The sequence below is a fragment of the Ipomoea nil genome, unplaced genomic scaffold, assembly GCF_001879475.1.
Source record: "Ipomoea nil cultivar Tokyo-kokei standard unplaced genomic scaffold, Asagao_1.1 scaffold3030, whole genome shotgun sequence".
NCBI classification, from domain to species: Eukaryota; Viridiplantae; Streptophyta; class Magnoliopsida; order Solanales; family Convolvulaceae; genus Ipomoea; species Ipomoea nil.
Window position 1 is genome coordinate 1,609,762 of NW_017619458.1, and position 11,927 is coordinate 1,621,688.

Sequence of the window (11,927 nt, forward strand, 5' to 3'; positions counted from 1 at the left end):
CGAGTGTGCGCCGAGAGACGGTTAATGATAGATTCTGCGGAGATTCCTTTCCTTGTTCAACCAGTAGCTTCATTTTTTCAGTTTAAGGAGTTATATCATTAATTATGGTAGATTCTAAAGTTGATTTAAATATTTCCTTTGCCCTACTTACCTTATAGAGGATCTATATCCATGTATAAATGCTCCCTCGGGGTCACCATGTAAAGGGACAAAATCTTCTTTAATTATGATGTTACATAATTAGTTACAAATTAATTTCAATTTTAATTATGATGCAACACTAAAGTATCGTTTTAACTCTATCATTTGACAATCCTATTGGACCATGATCCATTGTATAACAACTGAACGTTCATGAAGCAAGCTGGACTCGTAATACCGATTCATATTTAGTATATTACTAGTTCATTTTGACTTGCAATATACTGAAATCGGACCTTTATAAAAACATAATGAACTGAAAAAATATGAACATATAATATACTATAATTGCAATATACTAAACATAAATTTTGATAAAATTCATTTTTTATCCAAAGACTATAATGATATTTTTAATTGGAGTCTACGAGTTTAAAAACTGTCAATTTAACTCCACAATTAATCAATTTTTCTCAATTTTAATTCCTTAGATCAAATTGTCGGCTTGAACTCGCCTGAAATTTTTAATGGCTACAAAATGGGGGCAAATTTGTCATTTCTTCCTCACTTCTCTTTCTTCTCCATTTCTTGCTCTAAAAGTGCATCTCATCTGGCCATTAAGTCAAATTCCTTTGACTGTGCTTTCTATCTCTTCTTCTCCTCCCTCAATCTGTTTAGACATCTCTTCCAACGATTTTCCCTTGGATTTCGGCACTACTAATAATAATGAGAGAGTTTCTAACGCAAACTCCAGGAGGATAGTGAACATCATTCTTTTTGGGATCAGTGGATTGCGCAACATACAAGAACTCGAATACGTCGACTATGGTTCCTGCTTTATGTGACGTTGCTGATATGCCATGGAAGCTAGGTGGATCACTACCTACAAAGGAAAGTCTCTAGGGCTTAATTGCTATTTTCACAATGGTTAAGTTACGTTGTATATTTAACATCATTTGAAACTTTAATTCATTTTATTACGTTAATTAAATACGATTGGATTACTCAATATACGAAAATAATATGAATTCAAATAAGAAATTATTCTACATGCCTGAATATATGTATCAAAACAAAATAGAACAATATTGAATATTGAAGACGATTTTTAAAATCATATTAGTCATTTAAGAAATCAATCTGAATTAATGGCCATTGTTACGACCAATTGTACAACCACAAACACAAATCCCTCCATCGCACTTATTTCCGATGCCGGAGGGAGGACAATGACAACTTTTGTCACAATCTTTATCCGTCACACAACCATTTGGGGAGGCAAAACCATCGCCTGCACCATTTGAATAAGTCACTGGAGCGCGCTAGAACTTGGAGCGTAGAAGTAGATAGTTTCCCTTTCGGCCTGCGTGCCATGCTTATGCATTTACATTATTGAGGATATCAGTTAGTTAGCCTGTGCACCTGAGTTCTCTAGCTCTAGTGTGGCATAGCACCCCGTACTCTCGTATTATGTTTTGGGATTTAATGAGATTTCACCTTTATTTTATAAGTTTTAAATGTCTTGAAAATCTGGGGTGTTACAATCCGTCACGCAACCATTTGGGGAGGCAAAACCATCGCCTGCACCATTTGAAATAGACTGTCCCATAACATTCACTACTGGTGGACCTGCAAAATAATTGCATATTGAGTTAGGAAACCATAATCTCAATTTTATTTATTTTTACTTTTTTCAAATAAAAATTAGAATTATCGTTTTAATACTTTGTTATTATTAAAGCCTAAAGGGAAGAAGATATAAAACAAACCTAATAGAATAACCATAAAGAAGACAAGCATGGACACCGTTTTGCTCGACACCATCTTTCTCTTTGTATTTGTATATGACCTTTGAGTTGTTTCTTTTGAAGTCTAATACTTAGGTATTTATATGCATTGTCTTGAGGCAATTTAGGGTAATTTCTTAAAAAATATTGTAACCGATGTGTAAATCTATCCAAAGAAATCAACGTGAATATCCTAACTAGGAAAATGATTATCTTATTTTGTTGTTTTACTATACATGGTACAATAATAAATAATGTTTCAAATTTGTAATTTACACAATTTTTTTACTAAATTGAAATTAAACTGATTAATTTCACATTTGACTAATGAATATGAAATTTTTAAATTCGGTGAAAATTATAATATTGAATTTTTCCAATCTATTATATTTCGGTAATTAAAATCATTTTAGTGAGACAAATTATAAGTAAAAAAAAATTAAAATTTTGCCAATCTTTTATATTTGTGCGATTCATATATACAAAATATGCCCTTAGTGATTCGTGCACACCCTGCTTTACTCCATCCAAATATACCAAATGCAGATTATACTATTTCATAATATTTCTTTATCCTTTTTATATTGTGATAGAATATGCTGAAAAAAAAACTTCATTATTTTTGAGTGAAAAGAATAACTTATTTGATATTTCATTATTCAAATAAAAAAGGTTAGAATGGGTTGAAATTATTAGTCTCATATTAATGGTAATGGTGATACCATTTCGTATTCAGTTTGCAAAACAAAAAGGAATAATAACTTGATTCTAATTGTTTTTTTTTTTTTTTTTTGAAAACCAACTCGATTGTAATTGTTAAAATGTGTACAGATTTGAATATTCACAAAAATGTTGTGATTATTGACATTCACTCGTAGCCATTTCCGGATAAAGGAATCGTATTTGTAATAGAAACAAACAAATGAAAGGAAGAAGAAGAGAATAACAATGTACAGACAAAATTGTAACCATTTCATTCCATCATCATCTTCAATACAAAAGGGTTCAACATATGTATAATAGATTAATAATAATGACAATAATAATATTGCCGTTACAACCATTACAAATCATAATATCCACACATAATATTATTTATAACACTCCCCCTTGGACATTATCTTACCATAATCATGTCTCGTTAAACTCGCTAGAAAACCCCTGTGGAAAAAACCTAGTTGAGAAAAGAGTACACGATTATATGGGTAATTTATGCATGTGTTATTTTGGTTGCCTCATTCAAAACCTTAACTTAAGAAAACCCTATGGGAAAAATACTTAGTTAAGAGAAAAAAAGTACAACTATAAGTCTTCAGGGCATTATCTCTAAGATTTTGGAGTTTGTCTATTAAGTATTTATTTGAAACTTTTCCCATTGTTAGTTATTACTATATCATACTCATGTCTCGTTAAAAACCATACTAGAAAAACTCAACGGGAAAAATCTAGTGAGTAAAATGTACTCCCCGTTTCTCCCCCCTGAATATAACAATCTTCAAAGTCTACATGAATAAATATGATAACAACATTGTTTCAAAAAGAATGTAAAAATGATATTATACAACCTTCAAGATTGTCACTAGAGCTATCATTCTGTATAATAATCTCATGAATCTTCTAGAGCTCACGTGGGTTGAATATTGACGCTATATTTTTTGCCAAATATTCTTTAAACATACCTAATAGATACGCCAAAGCTGGCACTCAGCCTGGGGAGCGAAAGGGGTAGTTAGACTCGAGTGTGATAGAATACTTATCGATTCATGAGAAAGGGCATCTATCGTAGCCCCAGCAGCGCAAGCACTCGGGAGACCAGGTGTAATACCCCCCCCCCCCCCCCCAAAACACGACCTAGATAAAAAAGCCTTAACACATGCAGATCACACAGCAAAACTAGCACAGCGGAAGATAAAACGAGAACTGGATAAAAGAAATCCAAACGGGGTGTTACGCCACGTCTACCAAACACGGTAAACGTCACGGCGATCAATCTGCAAGTGTATACATCTATCCCAAAAGGTCACAATCTAACACTACAACGGCACACAGGCCAAGAAACAAACGTAAAGGTACTAGACTACCGGCTTCTAAACATCGCGCTCGTCTAGACATCACCTAAAAGATACAAAGATAAACATTGGGACGACGCCCGGTCAGCGAATAATGCTGGTAACCCACCAATACATGTGAAATATCATACATAGATAGATATAAGTTGTAAATCCATTTCCGAAACGGAATACATAAGTATATAAGTCAAAAACCAAGATCAACAGTCAACACAAGACTCATCACTCTCAAAGATAACACGGGAACACATCCCAAACAACAAAGGTTAACCACAACACAAAGGATAAAGACAAGACCGATGGCAACACATGCCCTTGTGAGTACACACGTCACAAGAAGAGAACTCACAACAACGGCTACACAAGCCCTCGTGACATCACCCATCACGAGTTGATATGCCTTCCTTATGCCCGGTTCCAACCTTATGGCTACCCCCAACCTTGTATCTTCTTCCAACCATTACCTCCAGGACCCCTGTACTTCTTAGTCCAACCTTTTCCCTCCAGGAACCGTCGTCCCCCACCAACAAACCACCAACAAGACCACCAATTCATAGTACACAAGGTACCGTACACGGCAACACATGCCCGGATAACACATGTTATCCCCCAAAAACGTGAACCTTACACAAAGGCCACAACTCCATAATCACGTCACGGCCACCACGAGGACAGCTGCAATACCTTGGTGACTAGTGTCCCATACCACTAATCGTGCAATCCAGGTAAAGCCACACACGCATCACACCACAACAGGAATCAATCAACGGATCACAACGAAGATATGAAACATACTCAATCAAGGAACGGGTCACAGCCCAACAACATCAACGATGGATAACACAAGTTATCATCAACCAAACGGAAAGTACAATCCACACACACGCTAGCATTAAGACAATAAACTAGCATGCTTAACAACGGAGAAACTCAAGATAGTTCCGAGGAACACACAAGACACCTCTTGGTCCAACGAAACAAAATGTTGAACACTTAGCACGATTAAAGACACCAAATTCCTACATGGATACCTACCATATAGTTCTAGACATATGAAACACCAAGAAAACGCTCAAATAGTTCTACAAAGAACATCGGGAAGTCAAAAGACGAAATACCGAGTCAAAAGAATCACGGGGAACAAATCCCGTCACAATACCAACCATGTACCCGCGGGTGGACCGACGGGTAGTGCCCCCAACCCGTGGTCCCACCCGCAGGAACATCATCCCACAAGGCCATGTACCCGCGGGTAGGCCGGCAGGTGGTGCCCCGCCCGCCGTTCCGCCCGCGGGTACAATCCTATACCACAACAAATCCTTTCGGGGATTTTCTTCTCCAATCACAAATTCAAGTCCAAAACATGCCAAATCTCACCAAACACAACAAAATGACTTGAACCCTGGAAAATGCCAAGCAATGGCACAAAGGAACCCTAAACACAAGCTCTAGATATGCAATTTCACAAGACAAATGCATAAACCCTCACATTTCATAGCAAAACACATGTAGAATCCAAGAAATCACATATAGGTAAGCAAAATTGGTTTTGTAGAGCATGGGTTACCTCTTGTAGACCAAAAGACTTCACTTTACACCACAACAAGCTCCCCACAAGGCTTACTTTCCAAACCCACTTCAAGATTAAACCAAAAGATCATAAAGATCCTACCTTTAAGAAAAAGACAACTAAGATGAAACCAAAAACACAAGATGGACTTAGATCTTACCCTCCTAGATGCCCGAATAGGTGAAAGGTTGAATCTTGGTTGCAAATCTTGGAATAAAATAGGATTAATTACTCCATTAATCCATGGATTGAATGTGGATTTTTGGGGTGTCACTTGGGCGACCTGGCTCGATAGTCAGAGTGTCCTTGTCTAGGTGCCTCAGCCTCCCTAGCCAGGCTATCTCGCAGGGCAGTCGATAAGTCCCCGACCGAGTGTGCACCGAGAGGCGGTTAATGATAGATTCTGCGGAGATTCCTTTCCTTGTTCAACAAGTAGCTTCATTTTTTCAGTTTAAGGAGTTTCATCATTAATTATGATAGATTCTAAAGTTGATTTGAATATTTCCTTTGCCCTACTTACCTTATAGAGGATCTATATCCATGTATAAATGCCCCCTCGGGGTCACCATGTAAAGGGTCAAAATCTTCTTTAATTATGATCGATATTACATAATTAGTTACAAATTAATTTCAATTTTAATTATGATGCAACACTAAAGTATCGTTTTAACTTTATCATTTGACAATCATATCAGACCATGATCCATTGTATAACAACTGAACGTTCATGAAGCAAGCTGGACTCGTAATACCGATTCATTTTTAGTATATTACCAGTTCATTTTGACTTGCAATATACTAAAATAGGACCTTTATAAAAACATAATGAACTGAAAAAATATGAACATATAATATACTATAATTGCAATATACTAAACATAAATTTTGATATAATTCATTTTTTATCCAAAGACTATAATGATATTTTTAATTGGAGTATAACGAGTTTAAAAACTGTCAATTTAGCTCCACAATTAATCAATTTTTCTCAATTTTAATTCCTTAGATCAAATTGTCGGCTTGAAATCTCCAGAAATTTTTAATGGCTAAAAAATGGGGGCAAATTTGTCTTTTCTCCCTCACTTCTCTTTCTTCTCCATTTCTTGCTCTAAAAGTGCAGCTCATCTGGCCGTTAAGTCAAATTCCTTTGAGTGTGCTTTATATTTCTTCTTCTTCTCCCTCAATCTGTTTAGACATCTCTTCCAACGATTTCCCCTTGGATTTCGGCACTACCAAGAATAATGAGTGAGTTTCTAACGCAAATTCCAGGAGGATAGTCGACATCAGTCTTTTTGGGATCAGTAGATTACGCAACATACAAGAACTCGAATACGTCGACTATGGTTCATGATTTATGTGACGTTGCTGATATGCCATGGAAGCTATGTGGACCACTACCTACTAAGAAAAGTCTCTAAGGGCTTAATTGCTATTTTCACAATGGTTAAGTTACGTTGTAGATTTAACATGATTTGAAACTTCAATTCATATTATTACGTTAATTAAATACGATTAGATTACTTAATATACGAAAATAATATGAATTCGAATAAGAAATTATTCTACATGCCCGCATATATGTATAAAAACAAAATAGAACAATATTGAATATTGAAATAGATTTAAAAAATCGTATTAGTCATTAAGAAATTAATCTCAATTAATGGCTATTGTTACGGCCAATTGTACAACCACAAACACAAATCCCTCCATCGCACTTATTTCCTATGCCGGAGGGGGGACAATGACAACTTTTGTCACAATCTTTATCCGTCACGCAACCATTTGGGGAGGCAAAACCACCGCCTGCACCGTTTGAAATAGATTCTCCCATAACATTCACTACTGGTGAACCTGCAAAATAATTTCATATTGAGTTAGGAAACCATAATCTCAATTTTATTTATTTGTACTTTTTTGAAATAAAAATTAGAATTATCGTTTTAATACTTTGTTATTATTAAATCCTAAAGGGAAGAATAGATAAAACAAACCTAATAGAATAACCATAAAGAAGACAAGCATGGACACCATTTTGCCCGACACCATCTTTCTCTTTGTATTTGTATATGCCCTTTGAGTTGTTTCTTTTAAAGTCTAATTCTTAGGTATTTATATGCATTGTCTTGAGGCAATTTAGGGTTTTATAAAATATTGTAACCGATGTGTAAATCTATCCAAAGAAATCAACGTGAATATCCTAATTAGGAAAATGATTATCTTATTTTGTTGTTTTACTATACATGGTACAATAATAAATAATGTTACAAATTTGTAATTTACACAACTTTTTTTATAAATTGAAATTAAACTGATGAATTTCACATTTGACTAATGAATATGAAAATTTTAAATTTGGTGAAAATTATAATATTGAATTTTTCCAATCTATTATATTTTGGTAATTAAAATCACTTTAGTGAGACAAATTATAAGTCAAGAAAATTAAAATTTTGCCAATCTTTTATATTTGTGCGATTCATATATACAAAAAATGCCCTTAGTGACTCGTGCCCACCCTGTTTTACTCCATCCAAATATACCGGATGCAGATTATACTATTTCATAGTATTGCATTATCCTTTTTATATTGTGATAGAATATGCTGAAAAAAAATTCATTATTTTTGAGTGAAAAGAATAACTTATTTGATATTTCATTATTCAAATAAAAAAGGTTAGAAAGTGTTGAAATTATTAGTGTCATATTAATGGTAATGGTGATACCATATGCAGTTTGCAAAACAAAAACGAATAATAACTTGATTGTAATTTTTTTTTTTTGTTTTTTTTTTTAAAAAATCAACTTGATTGTAATTGTTAAAATGTGTACAGATTTGAATATTCACAAAAATGTTGTGATTATTGCCATTCACTCATAGCCATCTCCGGATAAAGGAATCGTATTTGAAATGGAAAGAAACAAATGAAATGATCGGAAGAAGAAGAGAATAACAATGTAGAGACAAAGTTGTAACCATTTCATTCCATCATCTTCAATACAAAAGGGTACAACATATGTATAATACACTAATAATAATGACAATAATAATATTGTTGTTACACCCGTTATAACCGTTACAAATTATAATATCCACACATAATATTATTTGTAACACTTCTCCTTGGGATTATCTTACCATAATCATGCCTCGTTAAAATCTCTCAAGAAAACCCGAGTGAAAAAAACCTAGTTGAGAAAAGAGTACACGATTATATGGGTAATTCATGTGTTATTTTGGTTTCCTCATTAAAAACCTTAAATTAAGAAAACCCTATGGAAAAAATACTCAGTTAAGGGAAAAAAGAGTACAACTATAAGCCTTCAGGGCATTATCTTTAGGATTTTGGGATTTGTCTAATTAAGTATTTATTTGCAACTTTTCCCATTGATATTACTATATCATACTCATGCCTCGTTAAAAATCACACTAGAAAAACTCAACGGGAAAAATCTATTGAGTAAAATGTACTCCCCGTCTCACCCCTGAAGATAACATTCTTCAAAATCCTACATGAATAAATATGATAAAAACATTGTTTCAAAAAGAATGTAAATATGATATGTTACCACCTTCAAGATTGTCACTAGAGTTAACATTCTGTATAATAATCTCATGACTCTTCTAGAGCTCACGTAGGTTGAATATTGACGCTATATATTTTGCCAAATATTCTTTAAACATACCTAATAGATACACCAAATCTGAAACTCAGCCTGGGGAGCGTAAGGGGTAGTCAGACTCGAGTGTGGCATAATACCTTTCGGTTCATGAGAAAGGGCATCGCTCGTAGCCGCAGCAGCGCGAGCACCCGGGAGATCAGGCCGCCAAGCGGGTATGCTCCTGGTCAGGGTACCTTGCTGGCTCATACGGGCGACAAGGCTCGGTAGCGCTGATTGAGTTCTCTAGAGGGCTCTAATGGGTGACCAGGCTCGGTAGTCGGAGTGTCCTTGTCTGGGTGCCTCAGCCTCCCTAGCCAAGCTATCTCGCTAGGCAGTCGGTAAGTTCCCGACCGAGTGTGCGCCGAGAGGCAGTTAATGAAGGATTCTGCGGAGATTCCTTTCCTTGTTCAACAATTAGCTTCATTTTTTCAGTTTAAGGAGTTACATCATTAATTATGGTAGATTCTAAAGTTGATTTGAATATTTCCTTTGCCCCTCGGGGTTACCATGTAAAGGGTCAAAATCTTCTTTAATAACATCTCGTTATTCTGTCTCTCTTTCAACATCTCTTAGTCCAATCTAAAACCCTAGTACTTTACGGTAGTGTTGGAATGCCGAATGGCTACCCAAGGCCATAAAACCAACATTGGCGCCATCTGCGGGGATCAAAACTAAAGGTCCCGTCATAAGCTTTCGGGTATCATTTGAAATAGTTACCTTTAGAACTACTCACGTTTTGAACCATTCAAACCAGTCTTCGAAGTATCATTCTGGGAATTAATTATGATGTTACATAATTAGTTACAAATTTATTTCATTTTTAAATTTTAGAATTAATTTCTAGACTAGTGGTTGTATGTTATGAAGGTTACACAGACCGATTCAAATATCAGTATAAATGTCAGGTTTAATGTGTTGGTCCTGGTAGTGTTAGAACGAGAGTCTATAGGGTGGGGGGGGGGGGGGGGGGTGAATAGACTCTCCTCGATTTTTGGCAGATAGCAACCTTTCGGGGTTGTAGCGCAGCTGATAGATTATGTTGGTTTTAGTTTCTTTGCACAGTTTGAAGTTTTAAGACAACATTCGGTTTGGACGAATGATAATGCAATGCTAGAATGTAAAGCACGAAAGTAAAAAGATAGAGAGACGAGAGTTTTATAGTGGTTCGGCCAACTTTGCCTACTCCACTCTTCTTCCACAACTTATGGAAGGTTTGCACTATCACTCATTAATACAAATACACGAAAGCTTCCTTGATCACTAAGCCGGACAGCTTCTTGTAGGTTTTTCAACTCCGCGAGTTTACTCCGCCTCTATCAACGCCTTCTTCAGAGTTGAGGTTGGTAGAAAATGATTTCTGATTTCTCCAACACGGTAAAGTATTGACTGAGTGAAGGATAATTGCTTCGTACAAGTTGCAAGACTTCTTCAAAGTGGAAGATGAAGATTGATGGACTTCTTTTAAGAATCTTCACACCTTGACAACTGGTTCACAAAAGCTTGGTAAGGAGGTGAGCTTGTATAAGAACTTTTGCTTGAAAGTATGATCGAGTGAAAAGAACTAGCACCTTCTAAGTTGATGAATGTAACACCCCCCACAAAACAATAAGACCTAAAAACAAGTCTTAACACATGCAGATTAACAACAAACACTAGCACAGCGGAAGAAAGAAAGATAACTGGACAAAAGGAATCCAAAACGGGGTGTTATGCCACGTATACCACACTTGGCATACGCTACGGCGACAATCTGAAAGTGTAACACTATCCCAAAAACAACAAACTAGAAAAATCTAAAGACATTGGCACACATGCCTCAACTACACAGTCTAAAGATACAGGTGCTAAGCTACCGGCTCTAGACATCACGCTCGACTACGCATCACCTGAAAGATACAAAGATAAACATCGGGGCGACGCCCGGTCAGCGAAAGATGCTGGTAACCCACCAATACCGTTAAGTATCATAAATAGGTAGATATATATTATGAAAACCATTTTCGAAATGGAATACATATATATAAGTCAAAAGCCAAGATCAAAAGACAACACAAGACTCACCACTCACAAGGATAACACCGGGAACACGTCCCAACCACAAAGGTTAACCACACACAAGGGTAAACACTCACCAAACGGCAACACATGCCAAAACACCACACCACAAGCCTCCGTGACTACACACATCACGAGAGAAGAGAACTCACCACAACAACGGCTTCACAAGCCCTCGTGACATCACACATCACGAGTTGATATGCCTTCCTTATGCCCTGTTCCAACCTTATGGCTACCCCCAACCTTGTACCTTCAAAGCCAACCATTACCTCCGGAAAACCCCTGTACAGCCATGTCCAACCTTATTCCGCCGGGACCGTCGTCCCCCACCTATAACCACCAACGAAAACCCACCAATTCACGGCAACACATGCCCGGATAACACAATGTTATCCCCCAAACACGTGGACTCAGCCACAACTCCATAAAATCACGTCACGGCCACCACGAGGACCGCTGCAATACCTTGGTGACTAGCGTCCCATACCACTAATCGTGCAATCCAGGTAGAGCCACACACGCACCACCATTCACACGAAACAACCAATGGATCGCAAAAGAGGTATGAAACTTACTCAAACAAGAGACGGGTCATCAGCCAACGACAACAACTAGCATTAAGATAATAACTAGCAAGCT